This window comes from Mus caroli, unplaced genomic scaffold, assembly GCF_978045245.1.
Source record: "Mus caroli unplaced genomic scaffold, Mus_caroli_1 scaffold_7, whole genome shotgun sequence".
Taxonomy (NCBI): Eukaryota; Metazoa; Chordata; class Mammalia; order Rodentia; family Muridae; genus Mus; species Mus caroli.
Window position 1 is genome coordinate 12,471,372 of NW_028227262.1, and position 19,838 is coordinate 12,491,209.

At 43.9% G+C, this 19,838-nt stretch overlaps 1 protein-coding gene and 1 long non-coding RNA gene across 3 annotated transcripts in view; one reads left to right on the plus strand and one right to left on the minus strand.

Annotated features, from left to right (window-relative positions):
• The window catches only part of Rerg (RAS like estrogen regulated growth inhibitor), a 105,527-nt gene that overhangs the window by 55,493 nt on the left and 30,196 nt on the right, over positions 1–19,838 (plus strand). The window lies entirely within an intron of this gene.
• Positions 265–12,284, minus strand: LOC147003771 (uncharacterized). Its single transcript, XR_015047486.1, has 4 exons — positions 12,245–12,284; positions 8,073–8,158; positions 2,477–2,625; positions 265–546 (listed from the first exon to the last, which is right to left on the minus strand). It is a non-coding gene; the product is annotated as an uncharacterized LOC147003771 (long non-coding RNA).

Here is a 19,838-nt window from a genome sequence, read left to right on the forward strand (position 1 = left end):
GATTTGACTCTGTGATCTACGTGTCTATGAGGGTGGGGCTGATGACTTGTGCCAGGTGCAGTCCCTTGTTGGTTCCCAGCCTTGCAGCCTCATTTCCTAGAATCATTCTTCCAAGTGTGCTTGCGAGGTAAGAGGCAGCCTGCAAAAGGCTAAGGTGTGGGAAGGAGGGAAGAGCCAGGAAGCCTCTTTCTCTTGATGCGTCCTATAGCATTCACTGCAGTGTCTGTAGCTAGGTTAATTACCTTAAAACAAACCCTCCCTCACATGTGGCTTCCTCTGACTGCAGGTTCTTTGGAAAGCCCCAAATGCTGTGCTCTGGCTACCCATGTCCTTGTGCTGTCTTCCCACTGCTTAGGCATCAGTTCCATTTTGATTTTTCCTGTCTGTGATGGCTAATCATCATGGTCAACTTTATTGGCATTAAAACCACCTAGGTCATTAGAGAGGTGCTCTTGTCGATGGTTCTGTGGGAAGGCGTTTCCCCTAAGGGTTAACTGAGAGGAAGGAGTCCTGCATGTTGTCAGTGCCATCCAATGGGCCTGGGATCTGGACAGAACAAAAAACGGGGAAGGAAAACTCATCAGCTGAATCCCAGCATTCCCCAGCTCTGCCTCCTGTTGCCATGGTGTGAGCTGCCTTCTCTGCTGTGCTCTCCCTGTTAGGATGCTCCACCCAGGTACATGGGAAGGACTCAGCACTGAGTGAACCTGAGAAACCATGAGCCGAAATAAAATTTTCTTACCTTAAGAAATTTTCCACCAAGTATTTTGTCACAGTACTAAGGAAAAAGATTTCAACTCGTATCACAGGTCTTGCGCTGGATCCCCGGGTCTTTCCTTACTTTAGATATAATAATGGCCCTATTTTACACGGTGTCTACATGGTGTCTATTTGGAAAACCTACAGTCATTCCCCTTTCACTGGAAGATCTCGAGCTGCAGGAGATGTCATCCAATAAATTACCTCTTTTCCTTAAGAGAATTATGGCTTACCCTTTCCTCAAAACGTTCCTCCTTTCTAACCCCCCCCCTTTTTTAAATTTCACATTCATGTTGAATCTTAGTTCTGTAAGAACATTTTGCCGTTCCATTTCAGATTTGTATTTTCATCTGAAAATTAACACAGGCACCATTTGCTGCTTATAGTCATGAGTGTGTGACTTGAAGTCACAGATTGAAATTAAAAATCTTAATTTGAATTCTTTCCTCTCCCCTGTTATCCCAGTCATTGCCTAGTGTGGAGTTTCTCTTTCCTTTCTTTCTTTCCTTTGAATATCATGCCCTCCTCAACAGGGACCTGCTTGGCTTCTATGCCCTCCGTCTGACACTATTGACTTAGAACAATGGAAAGTGTTCATGATCTCTGGCCAAGGACCAGCTTTGCTTTGGAGAGGGGTTTCTGAAGAAGGGGTGCTCAGGAGCAGTGAAAAGAAGAGCTCAAGTCAAATCCTGGGTACAAGATGACGGCCTGTGTTCTGCCCAAGACAGCTTCTCTGGAGACCTCCAGACAGCTTATCCATATCGCTCATCACTCTTCACAGACCAAAGCTTGGTCTTTAATTTACATACTAATTCAGTCATTTACTCGAGGTTCACCCCAGGAGTCATCATCCCATGACCTTGATTCTTAGAAAAAGACATCAAGCACTTTTTTTTTAATATTACAAATGGATTCAGAGCTGTGCGTGCATTTGTAAGCACAGACAATAAGATAACTGGGTGGGACCCCATCCTGATATTACTACCCCATCATGCCTACGCCCAAACTAGCTCTGTCCGAGGCTAACCTTGGACTCAGGAACTTGCCTAGCTTTGTAAGAACAAATAATAAATTTAGCTAGGTGGGATCTTGCCCTGTGATCACCACTCCCTAAATCTCTTTATCTCCTTCCTTAATGTCTTTCTGATAAGCTGGCTCATAGTGTAGCTGCCTCTGTTCTTTTAGGTCCGTGAAGCCCTCATATAATTCATATTGCATCCTTATATTTTGCATAGTTGAAAAATTATATATTTTGAACTCATATTTTTCAGAGTTCTTTCCCACAGCTTTAAGGGCTGTCCTGAAGGTCACAACATTCTACCATTTTGCTGAAACATTAGGTGCATCCCTGTCTCCTGGACTCATGCTATTTCTGATTATCATGTCGTCATTATTCTTGGCAGAGAGGACATTCCCCAATAACCTTGCCAGGGAGAACATATCCAAAAAGAGGAACATGAATTATGTACATTATTATACAAATGGGCCTCATGCCTAGCAACCATCAACATTTGTGACGGCCTGAATCTTACTGGCTCTGTTCCACAGATGGGAAACCATGTCATACTGTCCCTTCCAGCCCATGTAGGACTTGGCATTCTCTGTTCCATTCTGTGTTATTTCAACAACAGGCAGAATTAGGGGTCTTCATTTGCACCAGCAGGCTCAAGAGTAATCAATAAATCACTTCAGCCAAGCTTCACAACTGTTGGCTTACCAAGGCCATTAAGATGCCACTAACGGGAACTGAAGCTGTTTGTGTGAGATTCTGAGGTCTGATGAGTGCTTGTCCGGAGGCCCAGGCTCATTTCTTCACTGTGATGCTCAGTAGTGGTGTGATGATAAGCAGAACTCATCTTTCTGAGGCTGTAGTCAAGATAAGAGTGGGGTAAATAATGTCTAAGAGTCCATGAACAGAAGATCATAGATGTAAAGTAAATCTGATTGTGACTCTTAGAAAAGGGAAACCTTTGTAATTGATTTTCCATCCTTGAGAACAAAAGAGATCTTCGCAGGCATACGAAAACACACGTTTTGTCCACACTTTCTCATGCCAATATTCCCATCAATCTTACATTTTGTGGTCTTGCCTTGGGAGAGGTAAAGAAGGCACTGCCAACTCTCCTTCAGAGGTAATGAGCTTGAGACTTAAGGGTTGATGTAGCTAAGATCACACACACCTTCTACTATATTACTACTTTCTATTTTCATTATGGATAGAACCTCAACAAAGGTCCCCAAAGCATGGGCATGAAAGAGCTCTGTTTCCATGGAATCTGCACAGGTCTTCCATCTGCTTTAACAATGTCTTGTACCCATTGAACAAAAACGAGAATGTGGGGTATATGAGACTGTAATAGTTTTCCACCTCCTGACTCCCCCAAGAAAACCAATGTCCCCACTGATAATGAATGAACAAAAAAAGGCAACAGAAAGAAGGACAAGCCCTCCTTTGGACTAGAATGTCACCAACAGCACCAGTGGGAATGACAGAAGGCACCATAACACACCGTCTGCTACTGGAGGGTGGTATTCAGTGAGGGTCTGCATCTGAGCATCTCTCACAGATTCTGTGTTATGGTGGGAAAGTTGGAGAGTTGAGGGGTCATAAGTCTTCCAACAGGGGAGGGTCCAGGAAAGAGGTACAAATTGCATAAAAATTTTGCTTGGTTGCAAATGCACACATTTCATATTATTTGTCTATATTCATGCATATGTACATATGTAGAGAGTTTTGTGATCTGTGTGGTCAATAGATAGCCTTACGGGTATAGAGAGACAGTGGTTGCTAGAAGAAAAGAGATGCAATGTTAGTATGCAGACAAACAGAATAAGAAAGCCATTTGTTTTCTTCTCATACCTTTGTTTGAAAGTACAACAGAAGAAGAGACAGAAAATGCCAGAGATAAAACTTCCCCACAGTAGAGGTCATGGGATCCATCTCAGTACAAAGAGCAAGAGGCGCTCAACTTCCCGGGGTGCGGGCTGGAATTCCTGTTTTCTCGCCCTTAATTACTTTTGTGCATCTTTGGAGCAAAGATTCTTTTTTACCTTTTTTTGTTTCTTCTCATGTTTAAGATGGAAACCAAAAGGAGAACTATCAGCCCCGCTCATCCTCTGGCGAGGTTAGTGTTGCTTCAGGGACAGGCAGACACTCACAAGTTTTAGCATCACATCCTCATAAAAGAAGGATATGGCTGTTTCCAAAAATGGCCATAAATTCCACTCCTCAAGTAAGCCTCACAGAGTGGGAATTTGTTTGAAAAAATGACTTGTTTCTCAAGCATCTTGCATGTCTCATGTGACATTTTGGCATGGAAACTCTCAGGGTGGGTGGATTGTAAAATATTTGCCCAAATTACAAAATATTGGAAAGCTGATAGCAGGCTTCCACTGTTATCTGCTGATTGCAGATAGTTTTAAGCTATTCCGGCATGTCTGCTTGGTGTCCATTTTCTCCTGCCTTCTTAAACAGAAGAGTTCTAAGAGTGCAGAGTGAGGAACCCAGGCTGCCTGTAAGCAGCTCATCTAGAGGTCGTCCAAGAAAAGAAGCTAAAAGAGAAGACGGGCCCAAAGAAGCTGGCACATCTGTAGCTGCCCCCATCCTCTCACTAGGATGGGCAGCGGATATTTTACAACACTTTGCAAAGTCTAACACTCCGTCAAGTGTTATCTCACTTAATCCCCTTAAAAGCTCTATGAGATAAATACTATTTTTATGCACATTTTGTGGCTCAGAGACCAGAAGCTTAGAGATCCAGCTTGCCACATGTATGTGGTAGTCACCAAGTTTGGGCTACCCTTTACCTTACGGACTCTGCTTCTCTCTCCTACAATGACAGCAACACTCCCTCTATGCCCAGATTGGCACATATCCTAGTTTAGAAGTGACAAACCCACAGCTGTAGAGATTTTTCAGAACTCATTTCCCAGGCATGCAGGGCCGCTCTGTTCGATGCTCTTGGAACCTGCTTTTCTGAAGCTGCTGAGATGAGATATCCGGCGAGCACTGATTGCAATGTTGACACTCAGCGATGCAGCTTCAAGAGCGGAGATGAGATCCGTGGGAAGCTGCATGGGGACAGACATATCTCAGGATTCTGAATCCAAAGTCTGACCTGCGGAGGGCTCCATGGACAGTTTCCACAGGGATATATTCTCTCTCTACTAACCTTTGTTGGCTTGTAGCGTGTCCCCCACTTTGCTGAAAACATCCCAGGGTTGATAGCAAACCTGTGACTTTGCCACCAAGAAACATCTGTTCGTGTCAATCATATCGAATATTGCTGTCTTGAAATGTCACGTATGCTTCTCAGGAAGGCAAAGAATATGGTAGCTATTAAGCTCAAAACTAGATCATATTTAAGAAGCTAATAAAGACACAATTACTATGTTGCATTTTAAAATTACTTTTACCAGCGTGTTGGCATTTTGAACAATGTAGTAGTGGCATTTCAACATTGATAGTGTTATCTATAATTACATATAATATATACTATAAAATATTATATAATGGTATATTATTATAGAATATTATTATGGTATTTCAACATAGCTGATTTATTTGTAATTATGCATATCATATGTGTTATAAAATATTACTGTGAGATCTGAGTCACAGGCTCTATAAAAATACCCCACAAAACAAAAGTAGTTAAGGACTCTATAGCAAAGACTGCATTAGAGTTTGGGGAGACTCCTTGGTCTAACACAGGCTGCTTCAAAAGTCCCCTGAGGGTACTGTACTGCAAAACATTTTGAAATCCCAAATGAAGCTGGTGGTTAGATGTGATCACGAATCCAAGCACTTTCCAGCCACACCCACCTCCTTCCGGGTCTCAGTTTCTGCCCCCCACCCCCACCCCAGCGCCTCCTCTCCTTCCTTCTCAGTTTTAATGAACGTATGGTTTCAGTAGTTCCGTGAGACCTGGTGCTCTGGAAACCAGGCCTGTGTTAGCAGGCCCAGGGGTGGACTGAAGCCAAGACTTTTGTGATTCCCTCCAACCTTGTTTTCCTGTGGAAACACGGCTCCAGAGGTCTATGCTCGCTCGAGGGTTGATGCACCAAGTTTATATAGCTTTACTGGAAACTCTTGTTGTCTCCCTGTGTGACATTTTCTTCTAATTTCACTGTTTTTTAATTCTCCACCAGGCAGAGATTGGTTACAACTACACAGGTGGCCCCAGGTGTGTGCATATTTTTCAGATAGTTGGTCATGCAGCAGAAATACTGGGAGTGCCAAGACTAAAATGCACAGATGACATAAACACAGCATCTAAGGATGGCTGGAGTATTGCTGGCTATGTTGTTTACACCATCTGACAGGGCAGATGAACTGCTCCGTGTTCGAAGCAGCAGAAGCCTTTCTGCTCTGGAACCATTAGCAGATGACCATGGCTGCTGTTTGTGATTCCAGTGGACTTTTTTTTTGGGGGGGTGTTGTTTTGGCTTTTTGTTTTTGGTGTTTTTTTTTTTTCTTTTGACCAAAGGACATCAGCAAACTCTGGATTGCTTCTGATTATCAGGTTCCCCTTCATTCTGCATTGAGTTATAGTCAAAGCCAAGTTTGTATTTGGCTTCCTAATGGGCTATGTGAACATTTATAACAGACTTTCTTTCCTGAATGTTTTGGTCTGGCAGAGTTTGAAAGGAACTGGCCTCACACGGATGGCAGCATGAAGTGGACCAGGTGGTCATGTCCTGAGGCAGTCTGGACAAAGCCTCTGCACTCTGCAGACTGGCAAAGAGACTTGGTGGCTAATCACAACCGCAAAGACATGTATCAAAAAGAGAGTGTGCACCCAGCCCTAATACAGCCATCACAAACTTCTTGTGCGCTAAGCAGCTTAACAGAATGTGGTCTCTGTAGCACTGTGAGTGAGAGGTCTGGAGTTGCTGGCCAGCACTTGCTTTCTTCCGAAGGCTAAGGGAGAGTCTGCCCCGTCTTTCTCTGCTAGCTTCTGGCAACTTTGAGTACGCCTTGGTCTTTCTTCTGTTTTTTTGTATTCAGTTATTGATTCATTTGTTCATCTCTGCATGTGTGCACACAAGTGCATGTGCACCTGTGAATAAACCTGTAGGCAGAAGAGGACACTGGGTATCCTTTCTTCCATCCTTCTTCTAGTCTTTGGAGGCAAAATTTCTCCTTGGATGCACATTTTTGTCTTTTCCAGTTCAGCTGGCATCCAGCAAACCCTAGCTATCCTTCTGTCTCCATCTCTCGTAGAACTGGTGTTATAAACATGTACAGGGAACCCAGCTTGTCCCTCATGATTACTTGGCAAGTCCTGAGCCATCCCTCCAGTCCCTGTATTCATGTTTTAACATCACCTAGTTCTACGTGTATCCATCTCTGTTATCAAACTCCCCTTTTAGAAGAACACAGTTGTAATTGATAACAGCCCAGGAAGCTATCTTAACTGCATTAACAATAAAGTCTGCAAAGGCTCTGGTTCTAGCTAAGGTTATATGTGTGGGGTGGGGACTTTAGGGTCACTGGGGAGAAAAGAGTAGAGGTAAAGAGTTCGGGGGTCACTGCGGAGGACACTGTTCAACCTCCAAAACTCTCCATCTTGAAAAATTCCCAAAGAATATAATGTATAGCTGTGGAGTGTGTAATGTATAGTGGAGTGTATAGACTCAAATAATTTGCCTTTGGTGGATGTATTTATTCCAGATGCCTTATCTAGGTGCCGGGCAAACAAAACATCAAACTTTGGATCTCTTCTTTTTTTATAAATTACAAGCGTTCTTTAATTCTGCATTTCCCAGGGACCAGTTTTTGCTAGATCCGCCTAGAACTTGCTGGCATTTTTCTGAATGGTATTGTTCCTCTTTCATTTGTAAACCTTAGAGTCTCTCTTGCTTTTTAAACTCACATCTAAGATCAGGATAGAGGATGTCTTTTATGAACAAAGCACACATCTCCAGTCCTGTTGCAAGGGAAACTTAGTGAAAGATCATTCATTTGAAATGAACAAGGCTCGCACTCTGGGCTCCTATGCGTTCTCTTCCAGAGCCGTGGCCTTCACAGTGGTTGGTAGTGTTGTGTAGAAATGGTAGATCATTTTAAAATTCAAGATGAACGCCAATCACAGTGCCCCCTCCTTTCTTTATGGAATCCCTGGGTGACCCTAAGGCTGCAGAGTGACTGGAAAAGCACTGACCCAGAAAGTCAATGTGTGACAAGTCACATTTTCCCTATTACTTAAGGGAAACTGTGCTGTTAATTTTTATTCTTAATCCATCTGCTAAGTGTAAACCCATGAGTCACTGAAGTGCCTTCCTCCTACACCGTAAATATTAGGACTTACAAAGAGGCTGAGTCCACGCCAGTGAGCAAGTTCTTTCCTGTATTTATTCACTTGCAGAGGGGCGGCCGGGGGAAGCATTTTTTTCCCTAAGTAACAGCAGAAACTTTAGTCATTAAAAAGCAATGTATTTTCAAAGAAAAGTTATACCAATAAAAGAATCTTTTTAAAAGATAATAATATAATTGCATTAGGCTTTAATACCTAAAAACATGCAGGCTGGCTCTGGTTCTAATCAAAAACAGCTCTGTTAAACTTCAAATACTATACAAAGTCAATTTAAAAAAAAAAAAAGGTTTGATTTTGGCAGATGTCTAGTCCAAGTAACAGAGAACCACAAGGCAGGAGCCCCACCTGGATTTGGCTTCCCCAGCTCAAGTCATTATACTATTTCTAAGACAGGCTGATATGGTAACTTGGCCACAGTGTCACAGAAGGGCACAGTGTCACACACGGCCTCTGTCCTTCCAGCAGCCTCTCGCCTGTATCTGACCTAGATCAAGGAGCATAAAGTAATAATTCCTCTATCGTGAGGTGCCTACGCTGTCCAGAGCAGGGGCTTTCTATCTGAACTTTCTCTGGACTTTTGAGTTTGGAAGGGAGAGAGCACTGTGCACAGTAACTTCAGAGACAGCCTACATGCCTTGGAAGCGGGAGCAGAAATAACAGCCAGTATCCGAAGCAGGCACACCGATACATTTAGAAGCACGTGAGTCAGCCTGGGGCAGGCAGAGGTGCTGAAGGGAAGACTTCTTGGTAATACAGCCTCAACATCGTTGCACCTTGGCTAATCGTCTCTGCTCCCCTGTCTGCCTTCTCTAGTTGCCCGGCCTCTGTGCTTCCCATCGGAGGGACCTATCATTCTCTGCTTTTTCCTTGTGAAATTTGGTGTGGCTCCCCCCCCCCACCCCCCAGAACCTTCCTGTTGTCTTTTGTTTATAAAGATTAGGTTGTCTCTCTGTCTTTTAACAAAAGCTAAAGACGAGGCTAAAGGATCTCTTTGGTTGGCAAAAGGGCAGTAGCCACCCTTCTCGCCATGAAGAGCAGTAGTATTTAACAGTGCAGGCCATGTCTTCTGTGTTTTATAATTCCACAGTCGTTGCGTGTATTTTGTAATTATCTCTGAAGACCTTTATTAATCCGCAGAGTGCAGACAAGGAGACGCTATTATTGTTCATTTAAACTGTTGTGGGACAAGTCAGAACTTTGTACAGAGGACACACTTGGCATTTATTGTCAAAGCACAGCTTTTACAATCAAACGATTTTGGCAATTGAAGAGGACCTTAGCAATAAGGGTGGAAGACAGTTCATCAATCTCCTATAAGAGGAATATACATCTTACTTCTACAGGACAGACCGGCGTAATGGGGTGGGGGCATTCTGATGGCACCGAACTTGCTTTCTTTGCAAGGTGGGGAGGGCTTTCAACACCTCTTCAAAAAGCTTCGTGCATTCTGGTGGTGCCCTCTGGTGGATAGATGGAAGGCTTAGCTGACACCCCTCAATTTGGGGGCATTTGTTTTCTCTGTAGTATTTGTGACTTTTGCTACCATGTAGCTCTCTCTCCTTAATCTTCTTCCCTTCTCAGGAGCCTAGAGGTTTCTGTGACAAGATGGCTTACCACAAACATCACTGGTCTGTGGTCTGGGAGGAGCATCTATGGTAAAGTCAACCGAAGTGGAGGCCTTAGAGTGGCCTCCTGGTCACTGTGGGCACAATTTAGCCTTTGCGTGCAAGCATCGGCCTTCGTTATGTTTTTGTAAATGGCTCAAAGCTGCGGGCTGCGTCTCTGGCAAACTGCTTATGGGGAACAAAAGAGAAAGAGAATGTTTTTCATTTAAGAGGCATGTGGTTCTTATTGCCTTCCAGAGATTAGGTTTTGTTTTCTCTTCATTTTATTTTTAAAGTTAGTTTTCCACTGTGAGATGAAGTGATTTTCATAGGAAATGTTGACAGTGTAGAAGGAGGGAGATGAAGCAGCATCCTACCAGATCGAGGACTGATCTGGGATGTCGCCAACGGCTCAGACTACTTCCTTGGAATGAACGCTGCTAGAGAATTTAACGGGCTGATCTAATTTACCTATCTGTACAGCTGCATTGTCTGATTTTTAAAAGTCCAGTGAGAGCATTGCATTTATGAATTTCCTGTCTCAAATTAGGAATGTTATAATCAGAATGCTAACAATAGAAGCTACTTAATAATGTCAAACCCTTACCTCATTGGGGCCCCTTATCTCCATCCATGACCAATCTCTCCCCACAATCCCTGTCAGGGCTTGTTCAACTTCTTTGGTCCCTATTAAACCAGGATTTGTTTGTGTGACAGTAGTAAGCATAGCTTACCTGATCCTTATCACATAAGGTCACACACAGCCTGACTGAATTTTACATCTGACCTTCCTGCCTTGTACCTGTGGCTTCTTGGATGAGGACTTTCCAGACTGGGATTCAGAATCCTCCGTTGACTCCAAGAGAGGGAGAACATGCAATGTACCTAAGGGCATCAGAAAAACTCAGAGGAAAGTTTTCCATGTTCAACTAATAATGCCTGACACGGGCACCAAAAGGGCATGGTGGAGGTCCGCAGGCCTCTCTCAGATGGCATTAATATACATTTGCATGCACACTCTCTTTTACAAGTATTTTATCAGATAATATTTATTAATCCGGCTTTGGGGTGCTATCGTATTGGAAGTAGAGGAAGGATGATTGTGAGTTTGGGGCTGGGCAGCTACATAGCAAGACGCTGTCTGAAGATAAAATACGGAAATAAATAAATTAAAAGACTCTGAAAGTGACCCGGGGGTGTAGCTCATTGCCCCTATCACGGTCGTTATTAGAGACTAGCGTTACCAATTAAACAGTGATCATTGCAGTGCACATGATTCCAGCACTTGGGGGTCAGAAGTTCAAGGCCGGCCTGAACCGTGGAGTATGATGAAGGATAGCCTGGGTTTCAGAATGAGGCCCTGTTTTCATAAAACCGAAATAGATGAAGATTGCTAACGAACCACTGTACGAAAAGCTGGTGTTCCGAATCTCTGCTCCATGGACAGCTAACACAGGAGCTGCAGCATCTAGCTCACTCATGCCGATGGCTGCCAGTCATCAGGCCTCACAGGGTGTGCTGTCCAATCCCTGAGACTTTGGACCTCACAGAAATGGTCAGAGCTTTGGTAAGCACCCATTTCTCCCTAGTGGAAAGTAGCTCGGTGGCCTCTCTTTCTTAAGCGGCATAGGAAGTCATGGACTCATATGGCCTGGGTCTGGAGGCACTTGGATCTCAGATGTCAGTCATCTGCCTGGAGTAATATTCAGTGGTGAGTGCCACCAAACCAAATGTTGCTCCTCTTTCTATCCCTTCCTTCTTTCCTTCCTTCCTTCCTTCCTTCCTTCCTTCCTTCCTTCCTTCCTTCCTGCCTGCCTGCCTGCCTGCCTGCCTGCCTGCCTGCCTGCCTTCCTGCCTTCCTGCCTTCCTGCCTTCCTGCCTTCCTGCCTTCCTGCCTTCCTGCCTTCCTGCCTGCCTGCCTGCCTGCCTTCCTGCCTGCCTGCCTGCCTGCCTGCCTGCCTGCCTGCCTGCCTGCCTGCCTGCCTGCCTTCCTTCCTGCCTGCCTGCCTTCCTGCCTTCCTGCCTTCCTGCTTCCTTCCTTCCTTCTTCCCTCCCTTCTTGTCTTCCTTTCTTTCTTTGCTTTTGGGTACAGATATGAATCTAGAAAGCAGACACAGCAGTTTCCTGGTTCTAGGGCCTCTGCACGACAAATGGTACAGATGCATGAACAATGGCAGGAAAGGGTATAGTGTCGTGTGTAGTTCCTACTACCCCACTTTAGGCTCTGGGCAGACTGCACTACCAGCCCCACCCAGGTTCCCTCAGATATGCAGATGAAACACACACACACACACACACACACACACACACACACGGGCACACAGCTTATTTTTTATATGCTTTAGCTCAATGGCCGGGAAGCCTCTCCTGGCTGTCACACCCTTCTTTTCACTCCCAGCTCAGCACTTCTAACTCTGCCCTCAACTCTGATTGCTCAGTTACCTTTAGTCCCAGCTCAGCACCCTAAATCTGCCTTCAGCTTTGTGGCTCTTCTAATCTCCTGCCTGCTACCCCAGGCCCAGTCAGGGAAGAGGCCAATGGCCGCTCCACCTGAGTTCTCACATGGCTGTTGGTTCCTTCTCCCTCCTGTGTCCGTTAGCCTGCCTCCTGGGGGCGGCAGGGGTTGCGGGGCGGGGGAGGGGGGGAGTTCAGCCTCTTCCGCCCAACTCCTTGTCCGCTAGCATCTTTAATGATCGATCAAGAATCAATTGGGGAACAGGACCTTCTGGGTTCACAAGCAGATTCCCGATCAGAGCACCAGAACCTCCCCCCTACACCCCCCCCCCCCAGTGTAGTTCGTTAAGGAGGAGGTGCGGAGGGAAGTGGAGATGTGTCACGCCTCCTCAGCTGTGGCCAGGCTCCAAGAGAGCAAGAAGGGAGAAAAGGGATGGAGTGAGGTTCCCAGTGATGTTTTGATTCTCAACTCTCCCAGGTTCCTGAGATACGAGGATATTCCAGGCAGTGCTATCATGGCTGGAAGAGGCTCAGGTAGAGTGTCATCAATCTTATATCCTACCCCTGCCGCCTTTTACGTGTCGATCTTCTGTGTTCTGCTTCATTTTGGACTGGTGAACAGCCTCGCATATATAGGTTGCCTGTATGTTATTTTACTTCACACTTCTTTATTTTGTATGTGTGCATGTGTGTATGCCACAGCACACGAGGTCGGAAGTCCACCCTTAGACACCAGTTCTCTCCTTCCATTATGTGGAGCCTGTGAGGAAACTCAGTTCATTAGCCTTGGGAGCAAGTTCCTTTACCCCGTGACCCGTCGTCTTCCTCAGAATGTCTATTAAACCAAAATTCCAGTTTTTCTTGACATTTATTAGTATAAAAGGGGACTTAATGTATGTCATCACTCTTTTTAAAAATAAGTTTGCAGAATTACAGTGGTTAAAAATAGCCCCACTCTTCCTCTGTCGTTATTTAAATTGTTTCAACCCAAATTGAGTGAAGATTATTCTGTGGTTTTCCATCTCTTGCAAGTTTTTTTTTTAAACAATAAGAATTATGCTCACTATCAGCACAGATTTTAATCACTTGAATTTATGGCATTAGAGAGTGGATCATGTAATTCTATGAACTCAACCCAAGCAGACTGTCTTGTTAAGTATAAGCAGTATAAGTTTCATTCAAAGTTTACAGAGACACAGTGAAGTTTTGTTTTGTTTGTTTTTTTAGGTTGTTTTTCTAAATAAGATCCATTATTAAATGCTAGCTTATCTGAAATAAATATAGCCTTAAAACAAAGAAAGGCAAGGAAAGAAGAGGAGAAAGGATGGGGAGGGAAGAAAGGAAGGGGAGGGGAAAGATATCGAGGAAAGGAGGGAGAAGAGGGGGGAGCAGTTCTAAGTTTCAGTAACTCACTTTTACACAGGACCTGCAGACCACTATGAGAAGGGCAGATCTAAGGGAGATAAGTTTTTTTCTATTTAAAAATATTTGAAGAAAACCCAAATAAAAATTAAACTAAAGCAAAGGGTCACTCGTGTAGGATGCTCCAGTTATTTTCCGCCAAGTTCATCTGCCTGTGTTCAGACTTCTTGCCAAAGCCCAGGCCAGATCCTTAAAGTAAACAGGGATGGGAGGCTGTCTGCTCAGGAATTCAACACCCATCCTTCTCCCTGCTCCCAGCTTGTGTGGCCCAGCTCAATGGGGCCCTTGCTCTGCACCTCAGAGAAAGAGGTTCATCTCATACCATAAGGTTCTAATGCCAATGGGAAGGGCCATACTGGACCTTGTACAATGGCTTCACAGTAGACCAGCCTGGCCTTCCACACAACTTGATGGCTCATAAGGCAGTATAATTAGCTGGAGGTTAATCATTCGACCTGTGTGACTGTTAGTGACCGTCACGTTTGAAGAGGGCAATAAGCACCTGCATTCCCTTCAGAGACTAGGAAAGACCACAAGACTCATAACCCCAACCAAAATGTCTACAAATGAAATGGGAACTATTTAAGATTATTCCAGTAAAATACCAGTCAAATATCTCCATCTCGGTCAATCCAGCATCCGAATAAAGCAGTGTCATAACATACAGGACTAGAATACTACAGCTCAGGGCGCCGTCACAGCCAAGGCCAACCAGCAGAGATGGGAACTGAAGTTTGGTTTTTTTTTTTAAGTCACACTTTTTTCAGAAGGCTGTAGCCTGGGCGGGCAGGAGGTCAACATCCTTAAAAAGCCAAATATCTGCCTTGTATTTCATCTCCAGCCAGCAGATCCTGTCTGGACTCAGGCTCTTCTTGACACCCTGAAGCTCCTTAGTGTCTGCCGGTATCAACCTGTGGTCCCCAAGGGCATCTGGTTGAGAGGGCCTAGGATCAGGCCAAGCGAACTCTAGACACTGTGTACATGTTAAGCTTTACAAACATGTACCTGCAAATTTCTTAATACAGTATGGAAGAAGTACAAATATTTCTTTATAGCCCAGGCCATGACAATTCCCTATCTATCATTTCTATCCCCTCTCATATATAATACCTCCATCTTAGTTAGGGTTTCTGTTACTGTGATAAAATACTATGACCAAAAGCAACTTGGAAAGGAAAGAATTCACACTTCTACTTTGCAGTCCAGGTCAGGACACAGACTCAAGGCAGGATTTTGAAGCCAGGATGGCAGAGACACAGAGGCCCTTGTGCTCACAGATAAATACTAGGGAAACCTAAAATGTTAGCCCACAGGGTTGTTCCTTCAAGGGTAAGATAACTTGTCTGCAAGAAGACTGGGGGTGGATGTGGTTAATAGCCTGGTGACCTTTTATCTATGTGGCTGGAGAATGTACCAGACCCTCCTGCAGACACTCTTCATAAGCTTGTTTTCTCTGTCAATCTACAGAACCTTATGGAAGGTGTCACATGTAATCGATCTATGGAACCTATCTCATGGAAGGTGACATATGTATTATAGAGTTTTGATGTAGTTAACATCCAATCTCTCTTCATATCTGTCCCTTGCATACTTTGTTATGCACATGGAATTGAGTTCATTATCTCCAGAAAGGTTTTCACCAAATTGGGCTGTGATTAAAGGCCTAAAATAAACCACCTGGGGTCAGACTCCTGAAGTTTGAAACAACACTAGCTACCTGGTAGTGCTGAACTGAACTGCCTTCCTGTCTCCTGCAGATTGTCAGTCTGCCGATTGTGAAGGTCACAGAGAGAAATGGTGTTTACTGGCTTGCTGTTCATGGCTGGTCAGACTGCTTTCTTATAGTACCCAGGACCACCATCCGCCCACAATGGGCTGCTCCTGTTTATTGAATTCTTCTCCCAGATATGCAAATGACTCATTTAATTTCCTGTTTATTACCTCAGACTTTATTGAGATAACTTTGAACAAACTCCTTCTTCCTTTAGTTAGAGAATTTACAATTGATAAAACACCATTATCTGCATTGCGGCATTTAACAGAGATATAATTATTTTTAAGTTTTCATTTTGCAAATCAGAGTGCAAAACTCAGCAAGTCTCCCTTGCTGGGGAGCCTGTGAGGAGAACAGCAGTGGTAGGGTTCAGACCCAGTTCTTACCATTGTAGGAACAACATTTTGTTTTTTCACTTGCCAAAGAGCTTGTTGTGCACGTATGGGTACACAGGATTGGTGTCATGTCTCAGTCAATCACACGGACAACTTTATTTTTCTCTAAGTCAACCTCATCTTGGCCTCAGGTTGCATTCTCATTTCGAAGATACAATTTAAGAGTCAATTGCATGCGGTTTTGGCCTGAAACATCAGATTTCTCTTGATGGACTTGGGATAATTCAGTTACCCTAGGTTCCTGCTGTCACCTCCTCACTTGCCCTGTGAAACTTAAAGTCTGATGCTAAACAGCAAAATGCCCTCACTGCTCTTTAGACCATCATACACTGTGACACCAAGCATACCTTCTGATAGAACATTCATGTTTACATTGGAATAGTCCCCCACAGGCTCACGTATTTGAACATGGGACCCTACTGTTGTCACTATTTAAGAAGGTTGTGGGACCTTGAGGAGGTAGAGGCTTCTCTCCCTTCCTTGTCTCCTGTGTTTACCCCCCATCCTCCAAATAAGAAGTGTCCAGAGACAGGATAGACACAGAGGTCTCATTGCAATCTAGCTGTGAGTGCCGATATCTTGTGATGTGGTTCAAGTCAGCAACTGATACCATCTCTTCCTTCATATTAGAGTCCTGGGTGTGGAAATCAAGGATTAATGTAAAGAGGAAAAGAAAAGAGGGGGAAAATTATAGAAAATTTCAGCCAAAAAGATCTTACTCCCTTCATAACTGCCGCTCATTTACTCTAGTCTTATTCTCACAGGGCTAGGCACTTGACCTGCACTTGGTACTGGCGAATGGCAGCTAGAGACATCATTCATTAGGCTTGTATGGGTCACAGTTTTATGGCTGAATGAAGTATCGACCAATGAATGCTTAAATGGGCATGGTAGAGAACTGGCTATGACTGAGAACAACTGATAACAGCTAGAGGCTGAGACCCTCCTTTACCTTCTCCCACGCTCACTCCAGTTTAGCTGTTACCCATACCAGCCCATTGCCCATGACCTCACACACTGAGTCCAGTTCTGAGCCCTCATGGATCTGTAGGATGAGAAGAGGAGGGCCAATCCCCTCTCTGGAGAGAATGTTCACTGAGCAGCCTCCAGGTTTCCTTCTTGCTTCAGTACCTCCACTGGTTTTGCCCTCATCAGCTCAGGAGCTAAGGGTGTCATCGACTCAGAGTCTGCAGTGTTTCTCCATCCAAACTGGGTCTTCTAGTGACCTTGTCTAACCATGAGGTTATTCTAACAGATATCAGATGTGTATATAGCATGGGTATCTGTACTCAACTCCAGGATCTTTTTCCACACTTAGTATATTTTACTGTACATAGTACTCAGCTCCATGAGGACACTTCATTCAAATATATTATGTACTTTAGTCATATCCCCTTGTATGCCCACCCTCACCATTTTCTCTCCTCTCTCCCCTCTCTCCTCCCACCAGCCCTCTTTATCCTGCTTAGACAGTTTCATTTCTATGTTCATGTCATATGTTCATAAGTTTATGTTTCTGTATACAGTCTATGATCCACAATAATAGAAAATATTTGTCTCTTAGTGACTTGCATGATTCACTTAGTGTGATAATCTCTTCTTCCTTCCTTTTCCCCAAAGATGATATCATTACTTTGTTTTTAGAAAGAACTAAAACTGTATGGTGTATTCCACATTGCTTTCATCCATTTCTCCTTTAAGGCGCACCTAGGTTGATTCCATAACTTAGCTGTTGTGAATACTGCAAGTGCCTTTGGGCTGTATTGACTTGTAATCACACAGGAACAAACTGGGTCATATAATGGATCAGATTTTGTTTCCTTAGGAGAATGCATGTGAATCTCCACAGTGATGAGGTTAGTTTGCATCTCCAGCAGCAGGGTGAAGGTCTTGCCTTGTCCCAGTGTCCTCCCCAGAACTTGCTGTTACTCTTTTCTTAACGCCTGCCCTCCTGGCTGGAGTGAATGGAACCCCCTTGTTGTTTTAGTTTGAATTTCTCTGATTACTAATGATCTGATTCCAGACTCTGAATCCTTTTGCCTCTGCACCTCTATGGTGTAAATGTTTCTTTTATTTTCTCTGATGAAGGGATAATATGAGGGCCATATGCACAAATACATGACTTGGGCTGAGCCCAGAGAGTTTCTTTCTTTGTTCTGACTATTCTTAGGCATAGACCTGGAAGCTTCTAGACTCGGTACAATCTAATTTTCCAAGATGACTGATTCTATCCTGTTTTCCTTAGCTTCTTCCTGAGTTGCTGTGCTTGGTCTCATACTAATTTTGGCAGTACATTCTAATCTTCTGGCTCATTCTCATGCTCTGGCTTGTTCTGCCTTCATCTGTGTCTAGCTTGTTCTCTCTACAGTCTGTATCTGTAAAACTGTCCCAGCAAAACTGCCTCCCCCTGCCCTGCTCTTAAGTAGCCTCTCTTTCCTGTGCTGCTTTCATGTGAGTTTAGTGTATCCTATCTCTGACACATTCTGTCAAATCTTTCTCTTATTCATCACTTTGTCTGCCCCTCAGTTAGACATCACTTTCAAGCATGGCTGCCTCCTTGTACAAACTAACCTTACCCTCATTGTTAGGGATTCAAGGTGTGTACTAGGAATGTATCTATACTCCAGCCAGACCATACTGTAATACAGAGCATCTTTTAATTCTTGTTGGATCATGTAGGCCTAGAAGGCCTTTGGATATGATCCCTTGCCAGAGCAGCCATGTTGCTGAATTAAACTGTATCTATACTACTGCTCATTTAGAAGATATTGCCATCTTGTAAAACCATTGTTTTACTAAACTCATCATCTCACCTCTTCTCCACCCCCAGCTTTTCTCCACTTCAGGATGCATCATTTCATCTTCCTATTTTCTTGGATTGTAAACCTGTGGTTACTGCTTATGGTTCTCTTACTCTCCATGACTGTCCTCAAACCAAATCTGGCCATTTCCTACCCATAGCTCTGCCCTGGTTCGTGCTGAATTCCGGTTGTCATATTAGCCTTCGAGCTGCTCACTCTGCAATACATTGTCTATCAAGGAAAAATCAAATCCTTCCTTTCAGTGACCAGATGCTTCCTGGTATCAAGTCAATTCTCTTCATATTCATCTGCAGATTCTTTGTGATGTCAGCCTCTGCCTGGCCTTTCTCTCCTCCCATCTTTCTCTTTGTCCTCTCTCAGTTTGGTGCTACTAGCTGCCTCTCTTCCTTAAACAAGTGCATTTGCATCTTGGGATTTGCACACACTCTTCCTTATGCTTGGCACGTTCTTCTCCCAGATGTGTAGATATCTACCTTCAGGCTTACACTTCCACAACTCTCCCTGCCCCTCTTCTGTACTTGTCCCCACAAAATACAGCAGTTTAAAAACTTGTGTTCTGATTTGTTATGTGTTTTCCTGAAATCTAAGGGTCATGTAACTCCTGTGAAGAGGCCTTTGTCTATTTATATTCCTAGGACCCAACAGAGCCTGGTATGTGATAATTGCTTGCTTGATAAATATTGAATGAATGAATGAGCAAAATAGACTGAAGGCCAGTAAAGTTCGTCAGCAACCAGCCTAGTGCCATATACTTAATTGTTACTAGTAAAAATGTGTTGTGTGTTGAATACACAGATAGAATGGGTTAAATATATGATGCTATCTTAAACTCTAAAATTCACAGAAACACATAGGCCTGCCAGGCAAAGACTTACTTTTTATCTTCTGTAGGTACTTTTGTGGGTTTTGATTTTTTTTTAATATAGAAGGAACCTATTCACTCTCATGGAATTAGTCTTCAACGTGTTTAAACAAAATCTTGGTGTGCTGACAAGGCAAGAGGATTTAGCCTATCTGCCGCTGTCCAGCACGTGCATGTACCGGAGAGATCCCCACTGAGTCTGAGCTGGCACTTAGAGGGAGAAAGTGTCTCATGGCACTCACTCATGTGCAGATCCAGCCTCCTCAGGTGCCATTTGCTTTTCTGCCTCATACAATGAAATGTGCATTTAGAGCAGTCAGAGAAAACCTGAGGGAAAGAAACTATACATAATGAAACTCCACTGGATTGTCAAGGTGGCTGAACTGCCTTTAAAAACCTAAGATTAATGTTACATATTCATTTTCCT